Raw genomic sequence first — 20208 nt, forward strand, 5'->3', positions numbered from 1 at the left:
GAGAGCCCTCCTCCGAACAGCCTTACAGGGGAAGCCCAGAACCGGGCGGGCCGTGTCCTCCATGCGATGCTGTAATGGATGGAGTGAGACCGGGTTCCGTGCTGCTGGGACACGGCAGTAATCACTTAGTGAGCATCACTCGGCGCTTTGTCAGCCTGTCATGTGTGCCAGCGAGACTTTCGTTGCTTAATACCATGCCTGCCACAAACACCAGAAAGTGGAGAGCCAGTCTCCAAGTCCTTTTTTCTTCTGCCAGCTCATGTCCTCAGATTCTACACTCACCTCCACCTGCCCATGCGTCTCTACCCACCCTTGCACCTCTACCCTCCCGTGCACCTCCACCCACACATGCATCTCTACCCATCCATGCCCCTCCACTCCCCCGTGCACCTCCACTCCCTGTGCACCTCCACCCACCTTTGCACCTCCACCCTCCATGCACCTCCACCCACCTTTGCACCTCCACCCTCCATGCACCTCCACCCACCTTTGCACCTCTACCCTCCATGCACCTCCACCCACCTTTGCACCTCTACTCCCCCATGTACTTCCACTCCCCCGTGTACCTCCACCCTCCCTTCCCCCCCACCCCCCCCCACCCCCGTGCACCTCCACTCACCGGTGCACCTCCACTTGCCCCCTTCTCTTCATCAGGCTGTTCCTCTGCATCCTTTATTATATCCTTCACAATAAACTGGTAAACATATGTCTGTTTCCCTGAGTTCTGTGAGCCATTCTCATAAATTATCGAACCGCTGGAGACGGGGTCAGGAACCTCGGTTTGTAGCCAGCTGGCCAGAAGTGCAGTTGACAACCTGGACTTGCAGTTGGCGTCTGAAGTGGGAGCAGTTTTGAGGGACTGAGCCCCTAAGCTGCGGGATCTGATGGTGTTTCCAGGTAGACAGTGTCAGCGCGGAACTGAACGGTAGGACTCCCAGCTGGTGTTGCAGAATTGCTCGATGTGTGGAAACCCACACATCTGGTGTCAGAAGTACCGTAGTGTGACAGGAGTGTGAGAGTCACCGAGGAGCCAGTTTCTCAGGTTGCAGAGCCATAGACTCAGGGTCACCCTTGGGGCTGAGTGTGGGATGGGGGCAGCACCTGGTTCCACCCCATCCCCCTGCTTCTTAGAGGGGAAATATTTTAATTATTAGAAACACTAGATCTACACAAAAGTGCGTGAAAATAGCTATTTAAATTCTACTTGTATTTGGCAAAGCAAAGATCAGAAAATCTCCATGCAGGTAGAGGATGGAAAGAAATGACAGCAGGAGCGCTTTGCCATTACTCTGGGCGGGATGACGCCCACCACCGCATTGTCCGTGGCCTGGCTGGGGCTCCGCTCCCTTTTGCAAATTCAGGGTGTCTGTCCGCACAGACTCCTCTCCCGCGGTGCATCTTCTGGTTCACAGCGCTCTCGCCCTCCCTCCCTGGTTCCGGCATCCAGGCAGCGTGTCTGCGGCTTCTCTCTCACGCGTGTTTGAAAACAGTGTCCTGGCAAATCTCCTCCATCTCCCTGCGATCCCTCTGGAGGCTCCCGTGGTCCTGAGAGCCTCTCTCTCTCTCTGCCTTGCTTTCTCTTTCCCTCTGGGCTCACGCTCACCAGACCCAGACTTCTTGGGGAGGACACAGGGGGATCACTTCACTTCACAGGGTTGGGTACAGCCTTGCCTTTGAAAGCTAGGATGCCGGGGCCTCACCAGCAGCAAAGCACAGCCCCTTGTCAGCCTGGCCCTCCTACCAAATATTTCAGGGATGTTGAGCTTGTGCGGAAAAGAAGGGAGGTGATGTTCCAGAGGTGTTTCTTTTTTATTTAAAAACATTTAAATTTTTTTTTTATTGATTTCAGAGAGGAAGGGAGAGAGAGAGAGAAACATCCAGACTGGGGATCAAGCACGAAACCCGGGCATGTGCCCTGACCGGGAATCAAACCGTGACCTCAGAGGAGGTGGGGCAAGGTCATTGCCAGAGAATCACAGGCTTGAATTTGGTTCTGTCTCTAGCGCGCTGAGGGTCCTGGGTAGACTCTTCACCATGTGGACTCAGTTTCCCCATAAGAAACAGCAAGGCATTGAGATAAATAAGCCATCAGGTCCATTTCAAGCTCTGAAAGGCGAGGAGGCGTGGCCAGCTCATGAGGCCCCACCAGGGGCCAGGCTGTATTCCAGGTTCCTTCTTTTGTTTCTTGGTTAATCCTCACCTGAGGACACTTACTTCATGGATTTTTAGAGAGACTGGAAGGGAGGGGGGGGGGGGAGAGAGAGAGAGAGAGAGAGAGAGAGAGAGAGAGAGAGAGAGAGAGAGAAACATCGTGCACCTCCACTCCCCTGTGCACCTCTACCCACCCATGCACCTCCACTCCCCCGTGCACAGGGGAGGTACACAGGGGCGTGGAGGTGCATGGGTAGGTGAGAGGGACACAGCTATTGGTTGCCTCTCTCATGCCAGGGCCGGGGATTGAGCCTGCAACCAAGGTACGTTTCCTCGACCAGAATCAAACCCATGACCCTTCTGTCCGCAGGCTGATGCTCTATCCACTGAGCCAAACTGACTAGACCTAGGTGCTTTCTAACACACTCCACTTCCTCCTTGGAGGAAGGCACACCGGCCTCCTTTTACAAACGGGCAACCAGTTCTGAGAGGCTCATCCCTGCACAGTGCAGGCATTTATAAAGCCAGAGACCAAGTCTAGGTTTTGTCTAATCCTAGAGCTCCTCCCCCCCTTTTTTTTAACCCTAGAGATTTTTCTAACTCTAACCTCTCACATCATGATCACACTTTGGTGTTCTTCTCAGAAAAGTGTATTTTCCTGCCTCCAACAATGTGTTCCACGTCACGGAGAACTTCCCTTTCAAAATATTCCCAAAGGACAAGGGATGCACAGTGTCTTCAGTTTTTGGCAGCGTCACACCATAACCTGAACAGCCTCATGGCCTCCATCTTCCAGGGATGGCGCTTGACGTACGTGTGGTCGTAGGATGCCCGTGGGTTAACATTGTAATGGAGGACCTACCCCATCTGTCTGTTGCCCTGTCCCTGGCTTCCTGCCCCTGGTCACCGGCTCTGCAGGCTCCCCCTCCCTGCTCATCTCCTCCCGAATGTGAGAGGGGCTGCCCCTCCTTTCTAGTTGGATGCCCCCATTCTATGAGCACAGCCAGCAGGCTCCCCTGGGACCTCCAAGCTCGCTAGCGATTTGGATGTCAGGAGTTGGGAGAGTCAAGCTTAATATTTGATGACATTACAAAGTCACCCTGTTCTCTTCTCATCCCAGATAGAATCGAAAAGCCGAGTTCTCAGCAGGAGACTTCCCCAGGGAAGTGGGCTGGTCTGGAAGCCATAGTGGGTTGGTGTGTGTGTGTGTGTGTGTGTGTGTGTGTGTGTGTGTGTTGGGGGGGCGGGGGGAGGTGCTGGGCTGGGGGTCAGCAAGCTTGGGCTCCGGTTTTGGCTTGGAAACCAACTAGCTGTTGACCTTGGGCAACACCCACCCCCTCTTTGTGCTTCCTCCTGCCCCAATAAGGCATCACTCTGGCTAGGCGTACTCGAATGTGGGAGCCGTGCCATCTTCCTTTCTTTCTTTTATAAATTGATTTCAGAGAGGAAGGGAGAGGGAGAAAGAGAGAGAAGCATCAATGACGAGAGAGAATCATTGATCGGCTGCCCCCTGCACGCCCCCCACTGGGGATCAAGCCTGCAACCCGGGCATGTGCCCTGACTGGGAATCAAACCGTGACCTCCTGGTTCATAGGTCGATGCTCAACAGGTGTGATGCATTATGCAGAGGACTTTAATTACACCGAGCTGGGGATTCTGTTATGTAACATCTCACAGGAAACCGTTTCTTCGATGGGAAGCTCGATGGTGGACAGTCCTTTGCAAGCGGGTGATGCGTTTTGTCGACTCGTTCTCATGGTCACACGATCGTCCCCAGCAGAAAGAGCGACGTTAGCTTATGATTTTCTTTGAATACATTTCCATCAAATATTTTCAAGATCTCATACTGAAGGCACAGTGAAAAGGCTTTCTGAAGTGTGATACCAAACGCAGAAGCCACACAAGAAGATACTAATGAAAGAGAGCGAGGGGTGTGTGTGTGTGTGTGTGTGTGTGTGTGTGTGTGTGTGTGTGTGATGTTGCAGGCGGTAGAGTAAGGTGTCATAGGTTTTATGGGGAAGCAACATATTTGGTAACATGAGTCAAAACTGTGAATGTTCCGTCCACAAATGACAGGTTTCCCACAGAGACTGAAGTTTCCCAGATAGTATTTCATGAAACAGGTTCTCCTCATTTATCATTGAAGGGGCGGGGGGGGGGGCAGGCTGAAAGACACTGGCAGGTGTGATGTATCATGCAGTTAGGACACATCAGAGCTCCTGACACTGCCCAGGTGTGGCTGATGCGATGTTTGCCGGCCTCTGTAGGAAGACGCCTCTCTCTCAAACCTCCCCCTTCATTTTCTACTCTCGGAAATGCGTCTCCCTTGGGAGCATCAACGCCAGAGCTTCAAACATGACCCCAAACCCGGGCTCGCTGCCTGGGGACACGGCCTTCTGTGGCTGGGACAGGGCATGGCAGGCCCTCTCGCCCCAGGGCCCTCCCTGGTTTGCGGTGAGAAGCCCGAGACCTACGTTCCTGCATGAAGTCAGATCTGAGGAGAGAATCTGTTGGCACCATGGACCTGCTCTGCGCCAGACTCCACACTCCTCGATGGGATTCTTGGGCAGAACCTCTCCGAAATGTGTGGAAGACTCTCTCTCTCCACTCACGCCTCCTTCACTTCAAGGTGAAGCGTGTGACTCCTCCGTGGCCTCTCTGGGAGCCAGGTGAGTGCTCAGGATCGCTCACTGCTGGGCAGGCACCCACAGGAACCCCCCCGGGAACCCCCACGGAGCCTCCAGTGCCTCCACACGCAGGTAAGTGCAAACAGGCGAGCAGATAGCGGCAGAGCGGGCTGTGCATGGGGTCCATGGGGCCGCCTCCTGCTCGCTCCTCTGCTGCCCCAACTCCTCCGGGGGCAGGGCAGTTGGGGTCCCCTTGTCCACTGTTGTCCGTGGACCTGGTTCAACCAGGGAAGGTTGCGTCTTCCACCCGGGCCAGTGGCTTTCAGCCTTGGCTGCACATCAGAACCCTGGGGGAAAGCTTAAAACCAGTGACCAGCGCCTGGATCCCACCCCCACGAACTCTGATTCATCGCAATGCTTACAGAGCTCCCCAGGTGATTCAGGTGTGGCTGTGGTGAAGAACCACAGGCCTGGCATGACTTTATACCTGGGGGTGTTTTTGCAAGCACCTGGGGCCACTAGTAACCGTTAATTGGCATAAACTGGGACTGGCCTAGGCAGTCTGGGATGCACGATCACCTTGCTTTGACCTTGAGACACCCTTGAGAATTGTCTTCTAAGAGAACATGGTCATAGTTGGTTTTTGTTTTCATTTTCTACGTGGCTGCAAACGGGCCCCTTCACAGCCCTGAGGAGGGCTGTTGGAGGGTGGCATGAATCTGGTCCCTTCCTGCTCCCCTTCCCCTTCTGAGAAGCGCAGGGCACGCATGCTCCAGGCATGCCCACCCTTTGCTGCTCCTCTGTAGCGTGGCGCATCTCACACCTTCCCTGCGACCCAGCTGTCCCCCTGCAGCAGCGTGGGCAAGGGGGGCGGAGGGTTCCGGGTCGGGACCCAGCCAGCCCGTCCGAGCCTCAGTGTTCTCATGAGTAAAACGTGGAGTGTATACGACCAGCCGCAAAAGCTGTGGTAGGCCTTACATGAGACCCTCTCACACACATGCTGGGGGCGGGGGGCGGGGGGCACTGAGCAGCCGGGAGCAGAGGACAGCCTCCTCCTCCCTCACCGGGGAGATGTGCCTCTAACACGGGCCACGGTTTTCCCTGCTAATCGCACGCCCATGACAATCTCTTAATCCTCTTAGAGATGACAGATGGTAATTCCGGCATTGTTTAGGAAGGATGGATGGCTATTCCACACTGACATGACACTTGGAATAAATGAAGCCCGTTATAAATGGTAATTTTTTTTGCATAAGCTTGTTCCTCGAGCGGGGAAATAAGAGGCGGAGACCATGCCTGCCTATTCTATAGACGGAAAGATCGAGGCGCGTGTGGTCTAAAATCTCCTGCAAGGGGAGGTAGAGGCTGGCATGGATGGAGAACCGTGGTGCTAGGTGCTTTCCCTCACATACTTTATTTCATTACATTTCAGTTATGGTTATCTCTGTGTCTTGGTTGAGGGCACGGAGACTCAGAGAGGTTGTGTAACTTGCCCAAGACCGCACAGCAAGGTGGCCAGCAGGGCTGTGATTTTTATCCTGCCTGACTCCCAAGTGTAAGCGGAGGTGGCTATGCCTGTCAGGCCATGAGCATGGTACCTAAATCTCTGGAAGTTCCAGAAAATCGCAGATTGTTAGAGCACATCTCTTTATATCTGCATCCCTTCCAAGGAGACCCTGTGTCTAAACATTTGGCTGAGTGGCTTCGTAGGGTGATAACTCCACCTTTGCCCTCCCTTCCATCTTTAGCGTTGATTGGCCTGTTGTATACTAGGGATACTGGGTGCCTGTGATGTGGTCCCCGCCCTCACAGAGCTTCTGGACTAGCAGGAGAGGCCATCTAGGCCGCAGAGCGCGGGATGCGCAGAGGTTTGGAGGCTGCTAGGTCCACAGCAGGGTGTATCCAACATGACACAGCAAGTCAGGGAAGACAGCCTGGAGGAGGTGATTTTGGAATCTGGGTTTAGAGCAAGATTGAGGTGGATGAGGAGAGAAGGAGCCGATAGAACATGTGCGAAAGCATGGACGCACAGAAAGACACTGCATGTTTGAGAGAGGCGAGTCCTGGGGGCAGGGCAGCGTGAGGCCAAGGGGCGGCCGAGGGGCATTGGGGGGGCCAGCTTCTACGCTTCTGTGCTCCATTTGCTCTGGCTGTGACAGGTGCAGCCACCATATTGGTTCTTCTGCTGCAATTCGCCCTCAGTATGTGAAGTTGGAGTGAGGTCCCACAGCCTCGTCTCTTCAAATTAGGCTAAAGGGCGAAATGACTTCATTACTGTTGTTTTGCGGGTTGCCACTTCTCTCAGGACCCCTCCTGTGAGGTTACCCCCAGGGCGCTAGGGTCATCCCTCTGCCATTCAGCAGGGACCTCTGAGTCTTCCGGAGACCTTTGCTATATTCTAATGCTTTCCTTATAAAAAAAAAAGTTTATGCCATTGCTGCAAGCTTTTATTAGCTTTTCACGCGTGGTTTGGTTTCAGACACAAGGTGGCTTGAAAATCACAGAAAAGGAGTTCTTTGTTGATTAATTTGTTTTTCTTTCTCTTGGTTCTGACATGTAGGAGATACTCAAACTGTATTTCACCACTTTGTGCAAAGCCAGCCTGTGTATCAGAGAGCCGGGTGGGCAGAGGTGGGATGTTTGAACGATGCAGGGGTGGGAGTGGAAGTGAAATGCATAGAATCAAACACACCTGGAGCTGGAAGGACCTCTGTGGCCAAGAGGGCCGGCGCTTTAGTTTATCCTGATATACGTAGATCAACTTCTGCTTGGATACCTCCAGTGACAGGGAACTCACTACCTCAGCATTAGCCTGGAGTGATTGCTTGTGGGTGTGCTTAATCATATCACACAGGGGGTACTTGCCTCTGTGTGTTTCAGTTTGGGCTCCAGGGTTAAGGTGGCAGAGCCCTGGGCTACAGTACCTAGGAGGCTGGTGATTGTCCTGAGAAAACGCAGGTCCAGGTGCAGAGAAACGTGGGCTGCCTCAAAGCACCTGGCAGTGACTACGAGGTCCCTGGAGTCTGCCCCACGTGACAGATGTGCACACAGGATGCAGGGCAGACATCCCAGCATAGACGGTGTGGCTCATGCAGAAATGTGCAGACCAGGTCATCTTGGAGGTGTCCCCTCTGCTGTCCTGGCTATGGTCATGGTCATGACAAATTCTCAGAGGGGAAGAGCTGCTGCTTGGAAACCACTGAGGCCCTATAGCACTCATTCAATAAGTATTTGCCTGTAAGTCCTGGAGAATAAGTAGAGCAAAGTCTTCACCTTGTAGAATGTGGCCTCCCTCATGCTCACTGACTCTTTTTGCTGTCGTCTTAAAAGTCAGTAGTGAAAGCTGCTTTTCAAAGGCATTACAGATGCGTTTCTTGCTCAAGGAGAATAGAAGGAATTTGGTTGGGGTGTGGGGTCCTGGAGCCTGAGCCGAGCATATCTATCTATCTATCTATCTATCTATCTATCTATCTATCTATCTATCTATCGTGACTGGCCAGTAGGTATGATGTGCACTGACCACCAGGGGGCAGATTCTCAATGCAGGAGCTGCTGAGTGACAGCAACTTTGCAGAGTGCCCTCTTGTACTCCGGGACCCCTCAGGGGATGTCAGACTGCAGGTTTCGGCCTGATCCCTGCAGGCCAGATCGAGGGACCCCCCTGCTGGAGGGACTCCACTCACTCCAAAGACACCCTTTGAGCTGGAGCACTACCCCAGGTGCGGCCTGCAGGGGAGGGACCGCGGGAGGTTGGTGCCAGGGTGTGTCCAGCCTGTCTCGCCGAGTCTCACCTGCCAGCCACCTTCTAATTAATTTCCTTTCAATGTGCACGAATCCATGCACCGGGCCTCTAGTAAGAGATAAAGAGCTGTTTTCTTGCCCTGGCCAGTGTGGCTCAGTTGGTAGAACATTGCCCTGTGCACCGAAAGGTTAACGGTTCAATCGCCTGTCAGGGCTCATGCTCAGATTATGGGCTCGATCTCCAGTAGGGGGCGTGCGGGAGGCTGCCGTTCAATATTTCGCTCCTACGTGGATGTTTTACTCTCTCTCTTCTCCTCGCCCTTCCTCTCTCTAAAACTCAATAAAAAATCTAAAAAGAAAGAGCTGTTTTCTCATCAGAGTCACCAGAGCCACCTGGATGCTTGTGAACCAAGCGGCGAGTCGGAGGGTCTGGGTGGGGCCCGCCTCTGCGGTGTGAACAGGCTCCCAGCAGCTGTGGGATTGAGGAGCACTGTCTGGTGGAGCACTGGCCAGGCATGGCCGTCCCAGGCGTGCTGCTCGCCACAGGAGCTCGGGGAAAGAGGAACACCGTCGCACCGATGGGACCGCGTGCAAGGGGCTTGGGAGCTGCGTGGGCTGGCAGAAGCACTCCGTCCTGCAAATTGGTTGTGCTGCATGCTCCTGCCCTCTGCCCCCTCGCTGGTCTACAGAGAGCTGTAGTGTCTGAGAAGCCTCTTCCAAAGGGCTTGACACGCTGCCCGGAGTCACGGGAAACGAACGCACCGCCCCTCCCCACTGTGGCCGCTGAGAAATCTTGTCTCGCCCACTGTAGCTTGGGAACAAACAGGGGTCCACAGCTGAGGACATTCATTCTTTGCACCCAACGACCCGGTTTGGCCATTTTCTACTGAATGCAATTGGCTCCCGGCTATGGGTCGGACAGCTGTGACCTCCAACACAGCTGACAGAGCTGTGATTAGCAAGAAGCGTGTCCCGCTTCCCCGGAGCCCGGAGGTGGTGTGAGCTTAGAGAGCTGAGATGCTGCCTGTGAGATGCGCCTTTCTCATTTAAGCTTAAAGCATCTGGGGTGCAGAAGCCCCTAGCTGAGGGGACAGCAGTGATGGGTGATGTCCCAGGCAGTCCTTCCTACCGGGGCTCTGTGTCGGCCACTCTTCCAACTTGCTGGTCCCTTTGGCTCCCTGGGCACCTGAGCTCGACATTCCTAGTGAACATTGAAGACTTTCTCTCCTCCCCCGCACCCCCCCCTCCCCGCCCCGTTCTCCATCCCTGACTTGCACTGTGACTCTGGCAGTGGCCGGGTGTCGCTATGAATGCTTGTGTCCCCTCCCAAAGTCACAGGTTGAAATCCTAACCCCAATGCCATGGTATCCGGAGGTGGGGCCTTTGGGAGGTGATTTGGCCATGAAAGTGGAACTCTTGTAAATGGGATTGGTGCCCTTATTTATATAAAAAAAATAAAAGGACCCCAAAGAGCTCCCTTACCCCTCCCACCACCTGAGCAGACAGCCAGCCACCTGTGAACCAGGACGGGGGCTTCACCAGACCCCAAGTCTGCCTTGATCTTGGCCTTCCCAGTCCCCGGAACTGTGAGAAGCACAATTCTCTTGTTATAAGCCACCCAGTCTATACTATTCTGTGATAGCTGCCCCAGTGCACCGGACACCTGGTGAGCTCACGCCTCGGAGCCTCCGTGCCCACATCTGCAAGGCGAGGCGGCCCCTTCACAGAGCATTTGTGAGGGAGGGTCCCTTAACCTGAAGAGAGTCCCTGAGGTCGGCATGGTGGGGCCAGGCCTGGTTCCCCTCTGTGTGCGCTGTCTTTACCCTGGATGATCCCGTCTTGTGTCAAAATTAAGAGTTTCCTTCCCAGTTCTCAGTCTTTGGGAGTGTCCTCCAGGTTCCTTCCCAGCTTTCAGCTTTGGAAAGCACTTGGGTTCAGTTACAGACCAGCCCAGCTACTCCTCCTCAATCAAAGCTGTTGGACCTGGAACCTTGTTTGGGCACAAAGATCTCATTGCGGCTCCAGCCCCAGGATTCCCGGCCTCCGCCTGACACCGCTGAGCTCACCTCGGGGCCTATTTCTCTTTTATTTTGGCCAAAAGAGAGTTAAGCAGTGGGTCCTGTGGAGGCCGTTAAATAAGGCAGAATGGCAGAATCAGTCGAAAGCCCTTCTATCCCTTTGCCCACGTGGAGACAGGGCACAGGTCAAGCCGTGTGCCAGCAGCATGTTCGTGTTTTCAAAGAGCTCCCGCAGCCCTGCCTCCCAGCGGCTGGGGGACGGCGCGGGGCCGCCTGACATCCCGTCACCCCCGAGACAGCTCTTTTCTGTCCCCTGACGAGACGCCTTGGCAGATGAAACCTCACTGCCCTGCTTATGATTATAAATGTCGCCCCAGTCGCCTTCACAGCTGTGACTGCCTCCAAGATACAGAGAAAGGGAACAAATGTTTCGTTTCTGGTTCCGAGTAAACCCAGCCATTTCCCAAAAGCTCCTTTAAACTTCACACCCTGAAAGGCAGAGCATTTCTGGGGGGCGGGGCGGGGGGTGGGGGGTCCAGCCGCCCTGCCCAGCCCAGCTCCAGCACCAGATTTCTCAGAGCTGGTTCCTCAGGCTGGGGTCCCTTGGGCAGAGCGGAGGGCGTCTTGGAGTTGATTTCATTGTTCTGACAAACTGAGCACATATTTTGGTGGAAATACCAAGGAGGACATCCGTGGGTGCAGTAAAAGGGGACGGGGACCTTGGCATAGGGGACGGGTGGGAGGAGGCCGTGGTCATTGCTGTCACCTGGGTGCCTCCCCTTCCTTTGGACAAAGAACCGCACTGCATGGCTCAGTTAAAGCTCCACGAACGTTGTAGCTCTGCCTGGCCATGTTGGGCTCCTCCTGCCGGTGGCATACCAGCAGCCAGAGAGAGGGGTTGTAGTACTGGCAGGGTTCTGAATGGTTACCACAGGGAAGGAGGGTGGTTGCTACATAATGGGGCCAGGAAAGAGTGTGTCCAGAATTCAGGGAACCTACTGGGGTCCCTCTTGGTGCTTGCAGACCTGGAGATAACCAGGAACAAACAATAATAGGCATAGTCCCAGGGCAGGTACCTGGGCCTCAGGCCCTTAGGAAAGAAGGAGTGGCGAGAGCCTAGACCAGTGCAAGAGCTGGCCCAGGGCGCTCTAGAAAGGGCGCTGGAGGAATGTATTAGTTTTTGGGGCTGCTGTAACAAATGGCCGCAGACTGGGTGGCTTACGCAATAGAAAATGATGGTCTCAGAGTTCTGGAGGCTAGACATCCAAGGTCAAAGTGTTGGTAGGGTAGGTTTCTTCTAAGGGCTTATAGATGGCCATCTTCTCTGTGGTCTTTCCTCTGTATCTATCCGTCTGCCTGAATTCTTCTTCTTACAAAGGCACCAGTCATATTGGATTAGGGCCCACCCTAGTGACCCAATTTTACTCTAATTACCTCTTTAAAGAACCTCACAATATGGCTATATTGTGAGGTTCTAGGGTAGCGGTTCTCAACCTGTGGGTCGCGACCCCTTTGGCGATCGAACGACCCTTTCACAGGGGTCGCCTAAGACCATCCTGCAGATCAGATATTTACATGACGATTCATAACAGTAGCAACATGACAGTTATGAAGTAGCCACGAAAATAACTTTATGGTTGGGTCACAACATGAGGAACTCTATTTAAAGGGCCAGAAGGTTGAGAACCACTGCTCTAGGGGTTAGGGCTTGAACACATGCATTATTTGGGAACACAACTTAACCCATAACAAGGAGATTCATGATGCCTATTAATTATAACCTCAGGACCAATTGGCCCAGCAGGAGTTGTAGCCTATTCCACTAATCCTTCTGTTGTGTGTTTATTTATCTATCTATATAAAACCCTAATATGCAAATAGACTGAACACCCGAACAACTGGTTGCTGCGATGTGCACTGATCACCAGAGAGTGCTTCTTGGGATCATGTCCCAATGAACTACTTATATTTATTTATTTACTATTATTATTTTTTATGAACTTTTTGTCAGATTTAAAAATCTTTATTGTTGAAAGTATTACATATGCCCTCTTTTTCCCCCATTGACCTCTCCCAACCCACCCCAACCCCACTCCAATCCTTCACTACTTGCATTTAAATACTTATGCCAAGATCTGCTTCTGGTGGGAACCTAAGTGAAGACAGCAAGGAAATGGGAACCCCATATGAGTGCCCACGGAGGGCTAGGAATTGTGCCCGGCTGTCCACATCCTCATCTTTTGCAATGCGGGGAGGCTGACTTTATCATTTCACTGTTACCGATGAGGAACCTGAGCCCAAACAACCTGCTGAGGGCCCAGCGCCCACCCTTACCTGGTGGAGCCAGGATTTATTTCTGACGCTGGGGCGATCCCAGTTCCTAACCGACAGGTGGCGGCACATGTTGGGACAAGCTTCAGACTAGGAGTCAGGAGCCCTGGGTTCCAGGTACGGTGGTTACCTGGATACATCACTTCCCCTTTGGGGGCCCCAGCTTCCCTCTCTGTGCAATATAAGGAGAGGGTCAGGACGTCTCTGAAAGCCCCCCAAGGATGAGAATCCATCGGGGATAGTGCTCCTGGGCCCCATCCTACTCAGTGTCTCCCACAGCCCACGCAGGGCTCCAGTGTGACTCCTTCCAGACAGGGTCTCGGAGGCCGTTGTGGAGGGTTTACCTGTTCACGGGTCTCTTCCTGGAATTTATTGACTGTCAGGTAGTTAAGGGCTAGACGGATTATCTCCCCGTGATAAGACAGATAATATAATTCTCCAAATGTCATTTGATTCGCTAGGAAAAGCCAATTTCTTGCCAGCCCTGAAATGTCATGGAGGGAAGTCATTGGAATTCATTGATGAAACGGTAATCTTTCCCATGCCTTTCCCATGAATGTCATATAACTCTTTCTACGAGACAGTTTCTATAGACTTGGTGAAGGGGATGGAGCAGGCACGATGGAAGATGGCTGCAGATGAATGGTGGCTTAATAGATTAGGCACAGATGGCAGCTGATGAGGGATGGGAAGTTGTTACCTATACGCTAAGGGTGCCTACTCACCAGACATGAAACACACATGATTTGAATGAGCCGTGTTAGTTCTGTGATAAATCTGAGAGTTGCCTCCATTTCTGGGATGAAGACATTCAGGTTCAGAGAGGCTGAGCAGTCAGAACCAGGTCACACAGCCAGCTGGTGGCGGAAGTGCGAGTGGAGCTCAGTCATGAGGAGCGAAGGCTTTGGAGCAGGAGGACAACGTGGATTTGAATCTTTCACCAACCGATTTATCATCGTGTCATCCTCAGCGGGGCACTTGCCTTCTTGGAGTCTCAATGTCTTCATCTCAGAAGTCAGGGTAGCACCATCGACGACGTCTGGGGTGCCTAGCTGTGAGCGCAGTTTTAGGCGCGTGGAAAGTGCTCCGTGTATCACTGTGAATATGCTGCCTTCCGAGCCCCCTCCTCCCCGGAACCTCTCTGCTCTCAGCCTTCTCGCTCCCTGTGCCCCCCAGTTAGGTGATTCTGGCTGCCTGGTCTCTGCCTGTGGCTCATCCACACCTGGGAGCAAGACCTTGGCCTTCCCTCTGCGGGCCCGTCTCCTGCCCCTTCAGCATTTGCAATGACAGAAGGGTGCACAATAGCCCCCTGCACTGGATTCTAGTTTTTCTTTGTGACATTTTAACACATTTTTCATCTTTTAAAAAATTTCCTTATTGTTGAAAGTATTCCATATGCCTCCTTTACAATTTTTTCCTTCTTAAAGCACCTTTGTCCTGTTCAGGAATGATCAGTGATGTCTGCTTGTCTTGGCACTTGAGGGTCCTGTAGCTATTCACTCCTACCCAGGTTACCCATCCTCACTGCTTCCAGCATGTAACCCCAACTCTCTCTCTGCTGAGGCTACTTCCCAGATCACACCACAGCCCCTGATGTCTCCAGCCTGGGCTCCCGTGCACCATCTCTTCTTCTGCCTGCCATGTACTTAGGGCCTCACCATTAGGCAGCCACTTGTTTGGTTGAAGGTAAGGTGTCTTCTGCTCAAATGCAGCTGTCGCTAGAGTGTGCAAGCCAAGTTCTGTCAACCAACCTCACCTTAGCAAGGGAACCTGTAAGGAGTGGGCCACGGCATGGACAAGAGCCTGGGCAGTTCCGAGGTTTTCCCTGGCCAGTGAGGAGCCTCACTGTCTTCAGAGCCTTTCCCTGACCTTTCCCTATGTTGCCAGGCAGATCTGGGGACTGAGAACAATATCAGGGACCATTTTCATAGAGGATGCAGTGAAAGAAGGGCGAATAAAACCCAACACATTGAAATGTTTCTATCTCCTGTATCTTGAGATTATTATTCTTTGTGTGGAAGAAAGAAGACACAGATGTAATATACAAGTGGTTATGTGTAAACCCCACAGTCTTGAGTTGAAATCGGAAGTGTCAGTCAGTATATAGTCATGTTATGGACATCTCTTTATATCATTTTTATTTAGATCTAACTCATCCTTTTTGTGGGCTAAAGATTATTCCATTATATAGTTTTATCACAACTTATTCAAGTAAATGTGTATATGTGTATTATACACAAATATATGGTGTCCCAAAAATGTATACACACTTAACAGTTGATAGTTCAATTGATATTGCTTTTTTTTAAAAATATTTTTTATTGATTTTTTACAGAGAGGAAGGGAGAGAGATAGAGAGAAACATCGATGAGAGAGAAACATCGATCAGCTGCCTCCTGCACATCTCCCACTGGGGATATGCCCGCAACCCAGGTACATGCCCCTGACCGGAATGGAACCTGGGACCCTTCAGTCCGCAGGCTGACGCTCTATCCACTGAGCCAAACCGGTTTCGGCAATATTGCTTTTTTTCAAAAAATTTTTTATTGACATTCTAGAAAGAAAGGCAGGGAGAGGAATTGAGAGAGAGAAACATCGATTGGCTGCCTCCTGCACGCCCCTCACTGGGGACTGAGTCTGCAACCTAGGCATGTGCCCTGACCAGAAATGGAACTGGAGACCTCTTGGTGCAAGGGTCAGCGCTCAACCACTGAGCCACACCAGCCTGCCTCAGTTGATGTTTCTTTCTTTTCAGGTTTAACCCATTAGAATTAATAATTATTCAAAGTGTACATACATATTTTTGAGACACCCTGTGTATAAATGTATTTCTGAGCATAGGAGGAGATATTTTTGAATGGGAAATTTCCAGAAATAAAATGTAGGGCCAGGGCCTGTGCTCGTCCATAGGTAATAGATAATGCCTTCCAATAATGTATCACTTTCTACTAGGATGGGGCCCAGATTTCTATCCTGAATGAAGGAGGGGACTATTTTCCCCCTCACCAACCTATTTTCAGCCCAAATAGGAAATATACTGCTTTGATTTATTTCTATCATAAGGAGACTTGGCCAAAAGAGAGAATCTTTTATATAAATGTATCGGCCATTTCTACTTCTTCTTTTGTGAATTGCCTACTTACAATTGGACTCATCTTCAGTTGAATGCTTATATTTTCATTGTTTATTTATAGGCGCTTTCAACATATTATGGGCGTTTGGTCCTTTTTCAGATGTATATTTTGTAAATATTTTCCCTTAATCTGACACTTGTTTTAAACATGGAGAAGCTTTAAATTTGTGTGGAGTCAGATTGGTCACTGCCCACCCCCTTTTCAATGGCTCCTGAGGTTTTGTAACATTTTAAGAAAAGGTCCTTACCTCTAAGTCATAATAATTCTCTTACATTTCCTTCTAGTAGTTTCATATTTTTTTATTTTACATTAAAATTTTTAACCCACTGAAATATTTTTTTATGTGTGAAGTAGGAATCTGTGTATGTAAGCATCCTATCTATGAACCATCTATCATCTCTCTATCATCAGTCTTTCCAACAGACAGTCAGTTTTTCCAACGCGGTTTATTAAATAGTCTATTCCCCCATTGATTTAAAAAGCTACTTTCCACTCACTGAATTATCATATGTAATAGGCATTCTTTATACTCCATTTGGTTACACTGATCTTCTTTGCTGTTCTTTCTCTCTCTCTCTCTCTCTCTCTCTCTCTCTCTCTCTCTCTCTCTCTCTCTCTCTCTCCCCCGCTTAAAGATGAAGGACAAGCGGAGTTTGTGAATATTTTTCCCGCACTCACATATGTAAATGGCTGAAAGGCATATGCTAACACGCACAAACAGACCTTGTGGTACCAGCCATCTGCTCAGTAAATCCTGGGCTCCCATTTCGGCTCATTCCTCTGCCTTCTCGGGTCTCCTCCTTGGTTTCCGGGGTCCCTGGGTCTTAATTGTTGCTCTGGGGGACATTTCGGGTTTCGCGGTCCTCTGACCACATCTGGACTATGTTCTTTGAGTTATTTTAGACTAACATAAATGTCAACATTCAGAACTCATTCTCAGGTTTCCTTTACTATTCCTTTACATATGTTTTCACTATTCTTGCATATTTGTTTTCCAAGTGACTTAATTATCAACTAGAATTCTGATTGGAATAGCATTATATTAATGAATTAGTTTGAGGAAGAGTAAGGAAATATACAGTGTGTGTCTTCACATCCAAGAACATCACTCTAGGTCTTTTGAAATGCCTTTTAGTATATTTTCATAGAAAGTGCTTGCGTTTTTCTCGTTAAATGTATTTTTAGATGAGTTATAATGGCTGTGGATATTTTGAGTCTGGTTCTGCTTCCCACTATGTTTTTTTTTTTTATTACTATATTTTACAACTGACTGCTGCTATATATAGTTAAGCTATCACATTTAAAAATATTTACACCCAGAATGCAGGAGGGAGAGTCCATTCTTGTGGCGTCAGTGAGGATGGGACAGCAGCTGTGCTGGGAGAGCCACAGTGATCTCTCTCTCTCTCTCTCTCTCTCTCTCTCTCTCTCTCTCTCTCTCTCTCTCTCCCTCTCTCTCCCTCTTCCTCTCTCCCCTCCTCTCTCTCTCTCTTTCATTCTTTTCTTTTACTAGAAAACCTGGCATTTATTTAAACATACAGAAAGTCAGCTTATTATAAATAAGAGGTGCCTTGACTGGGAATCGAACCGGCCACCTTTCGGTGCACGGGATGATGCCCAGCCAGCTGAGCCACCCGGCCGGGGCTCCACAATGACTTCTGCCCTCCTCCCACATTAATGACTGGCTCCATGAAAAAGTGAGCCTCCTTCCAGGATGGATTTTCACTTTGCTTGAGCCTGGGGTAGTGCTAAGTCAGCACGTCAGCTGGCTCAGTGACCTTCTAGAATCCCCAGGCACCTGTGAGATTGGTACCAAAATGCCACATCTCCTTTCCCAGGAGTTCTGGGGCAGAGAATTTTCCAGCTGGTTATACCCCGTGCTGCTGATTCCCTGTGGAAATTGGTGCAACATTGCACTGACATGGGTTGGACAAGACCATCGGTGGCGAGGGAAGCCACAGGGTCAGTATTTTTCAAGCGTGTGTACGTGCCTCCCTCGCTGTGAGGTAGGCTCCTCAGCAGCGGAACTGAAGTCACACACAGACTTCACAATTAATATGGGAAACTGCCTAACAAGTTGTACAATTTGCTTTAATGGGATGTCTGATGAGTGACACATGGTTGTTTGTCAACTAAAAATATCTTGAAGACCTTTGAGCAAACCAAGGGAGACCTCGCTCCTGTCGCGTCTCACAAACAGCTGCGCCCGGCCCTGGGTACACATAATTGCTGAGACCGATTGGGGCGGGCTGGAAGGGTTGATGCTGTCGTATTAATTTGCTCCATAAATCAACACATGAACTTGACAGCCCTTTAAAATCTTTATCATCGTGCATGTATCCTTTGTCTTCCAAAGGCGCCTCATCTGACTTCAATCCAAAGCAGCTCCTATTCATTAAACAAGTATTTATTGAGCATGGGCAGGTGCTAAAGATGTAGGGCCCAGGACCCATCTTCAAGGAGCTTACAGGCTCCTGGGGAAATAGACATATAAGCCAAAAATGTACATTTTACTGTGATCTGGGCAGTGATAGAGTTAGGCGTTGATGTAGTGCTGCCACTAGATTCGTTTATTCATTCATTTATTCAACAAGGACTAAGACCTTCTGAGACAGCGTGGCTAGTGTGGCTCAGTGTTTGTGTGTCGACCTATGAACCAGGAGGTCACGGTTTGATTCCTGGTCAGGGCACATGCCTGGGTTGCTGGCTTGATCCCCAGTAGGGGGCGTGCAGGAGGCAGCAGACGGATTGATGATTCTCTCTCATCATCGATGCTTATTTCTGTCTCTCCCTCTCCCTTACTCTCTGAAATCAATAAACAATATATATTAAAAGAAAAAGACCTTCTAAGACAGAGGTGTGGCCTCAGCAGACATAGGACACAATGCTTCAGGGAGCTCAGTCTGGGAGCAGGAAACAGACATATACACAGATTATAAATAATACAAGCTGTGGGCATGTGTAGCTGGGGGGGCTTCAACGAGGAAGTGGTGCTTAAGCTAAGTTTTGAAAGGTGGGCGAATGTTTATATCCTGGGCAGGTGGGGAAGAACATTTAGTGGTGGGAATGGCATATGCAAAGGCCTTTGTTTGGGTGGGGGATGGGGAGAGAACAGGTTGTTTAGGACCAGGAAGTAGCATAGCACGGACTGAAGTAGTATAGCATGGTGGGGACGGGGCTTTGGTGAGAGAGGAGGCCAGAGAATCAGGTGGACGTCGCATCTGGGTGGTCTGCAATACTCAGCCAAGGAGCCCAATGTTCTCCTCAAACCTCTCTCACAGGCATGTCCCAGATTCGCTCTTCCTCAGCTTGCTCCCTTTAGAAATGTCAGCCCCGATTGTTTACCTGCTGTCAAACGCCGTGTAGAGTCTCAGGCTTGAGGATGTATGCACATGAAGTAATAAGCTTTGAGTTGAATATGATTGCCTGTTCATGCGTTTCTCGGCTTACTTATCTGTTCACTTTTTGGTCATATTTTAGTGTAGGCAGCATCTACTATTGAGCATAAAATGGTTAAGAGAGACCCTGAGTGGAAATATGCCATTTTCCCAAAGGAGACTCCTTCTTGCCTTAAGAGAGTGTATGCTCCCAGGAGGTAGACCAGTTGCCTGCACCGGAGTCTCTTTCATTGCATTCACCACTGTGATAAAGAGGGGAAGGAAGTCCCCAAGGTTACTTCCCAGAATTTATGGAAAGTGGAGGAAGAGGGAACCAGGGTGGCGTTCACATTGATCACAGTTCAACTTCACAACAGCCTCTCAAAATAGATGGGTTACCAATACCATCTGATCGACGAGGACACAGGTTTGGGACAGCTAAGCAACAGACTCTAGGTTCTTGCTACTTAAAGGGTGGTGCGTGTAAATGCAGGATCCCAGGCCCCACCTTAGAACTAGAGAATCAGCCTACATATTATAGGATATGCCCTCCTCCCTGCTCAGGTGAGTCCATGCTGAATAAAATATGAGAAGCATTGGTCCCTGAAGAGCCAGGTCAAATTTCTCTTCTTTCCAAGACCCCATGTTGCCTCCACTTTGGGATGCTGGGTTTATTCCTAAATGTCATAAGCAATTTTGGCCAGGTACAGTGAGTGCGTGCCTATTTCTACTTATGGTGTGAGTTCTGGGTTTAATATGCTGATATGCTTTGTGACTGAAGGATGTGAGATGATGGATGTATTAATAAACTTGGTCTTGGTAATCATTC

The sequence above is a fragment of the Myotis myotis genome, unplaced genomic scaffold, assembly GCF_014108235.1.
Source record: "Myotis myotis isolate mMyoMyo1 unplaced genomic scaffold, mMyoMyo1.p scaffold_m19_p_19, whole genome shotgun sequence".
In the NCBI taxonomy this organism is placed as follows: Eukaryota; Metazoa; Chordata; class Mammalia; order Chiroptera; family Vespertilionidae; genus Myotis; species Myotis myotis.